Raw genomic sequence first — 1835 nt, 5'->3', positions numbered from 1 at the left:
GGGGGTGATTTCTCGCTTTCTGTCTCTATGTCTCTCTCTGTCTGTCTGGCGAGCGCATGCGCCCTACAGTGAAAATCTCTCCAAAAAAAAAATAATTTTACTGAACTTTATTTATTTTAATTTGACGAGAATGGGACAGAGTGACAGTGAGAGAGCAAGAGAGCAAGAAAGAGAGAGGGGGAGGGAGGGAAAGTGAGAAAGCAAGCCACCAGGCCTGGGGCTCAAACCAGTCGGCCATGTGAGAGTCCAACACCTTAACGACCACACCACCTGCCAGCCCTGTGTGATTTTATTTGTTTTACTTTTTTTTTTTTTTTTGAGAGAGTTTATTGCTATAGGGTGCATGTACTCTTCAGAAAGAGAGACAGACGGCGAGAAATCACCCCCCCCCCCCCCAGACAGACGGCAAGAAATCACCCCCCCCCCAGGGGAGATGGCCATGCCACAATCCCTTCTCCTCCATTCTCCTCTTGGGATCTTGGGCATACATGCACATGTGCTCAGCATGAGTTTAAGCCACCAGGTCAGGGACTTGAACAGTGGTCAACTATATGGGAGTCCAGCAACATAGCCATTATGCCAACTGCTGGTCCCCCACTATGTGATTTTCAAGCTGCCAGATCCCAGATTCTAACCATGAAGTTGGTCATATGGAATTCAGATACCTTGACCTCTACACCACCAACTGGTCCTTAGAATTTCATTTTTGTTTGTTATTATTACCAGAGGGCATGAGTGTGTGTGTGACAGAGAAACAGAGAAAGAGAGAAAGGAGAGAGAAAGCACCCCATAGTGGATGCTTTTCAAGCTGGCTGGGATTTGAACTATAGTTGACCATGTGGTCACGCCACAGTCACTTCTCTTCCATTTCTCCATCCCATTAAGGTTTCAGGCACACATGTCCCCATGCCTATTATGTTTTACCAGCTGCCAGCACTAGGATTCACTCTGTGGTGAGCTAGGCTGAATTTGGCTCCTGCTGTACAGGGACTGCAGCACTACAGAGCTGGCTCAATCAATAATGCTTTTGAGTATATCTCTTTGAATACCTTTTTTAGTTGTTGCTGTAGGTATTATAGCTTATTACAGTCTACTAGTGTTATAATCTTACCAGTTTGAGCTAAATATAGAAACTTTGTCCTCCATTTATATTGTAACTATCCTAAACATTTCCTCTATATTTAGAACACATCGGATGTTATATTTTTTGCTTCAACAATCAGACAAAATTTAGAAAACCCAGGAGAGAAGGATATTTCCCTCTTTGCTTACCATTACCTTATCTTTGCTCTTCCTTCCTTTGTGATGTTACAATTCCTTCTTTACTGTTTAAAAAATTATTTGGTGATTTTTTTTTTCCCCAAGGTAAATTTACTGACAAAAAAAGCCTTTTTATTTTTCATCAGAGAATGACCTGGGGCCAGCAGATGGCATAGTGTTACATCTCTGGATTCTCACATGGCTGACCGTGGTTCAAGTTCTGGATCCAGTGGCTTCAAAATCATGCCAGGCAGAGCCAGCAGGTGGTGTGGTGGTTAAGGATGCTGGATTCCCACATGGCCAACCACAGTTCAAGTACCAGACCTGGTGGCTTGCTTTCTCACTTTCTCTCTCTCTGTCCCTCTCTGGTAAAACTGAAACAAACAAATGAATACATAAATAAAGTTAATTAAAAAAAAAAAAAGAAATGTTGTTAGATGATTTTGTTGTAGGAATATCATAAAGAGTACTTACACAGGCCGCGCGGCCGGGGCTCTGCTCCGCGTGCCTCAGCCCAGGCCACCAGGCCCCCCCGCTGCCTCTCCGGCGCTGGGTGTGTCCAGCGCTCGGAGCCC

Source organism: Tupaia chinensis, unplaced genomic scaffold, assembly GCF_000334495.1.
Source record: "Tupaia chinensis unplaced genomic scaffold, TupChi_1.0 Scaffold000350_1, whole genome shotgun sequence".
Taxonomy (NCBI): Eukaryota; Metazoa; Chordata; class Mammalia; order Scandentia; family Tupaiidae; genus Tupaia; species Tupaia belangeri.
The sequence above is the reverse complement of the archived record's forward strand: the minus strand, read 5'-3'. Positions refer to the sequence as shown.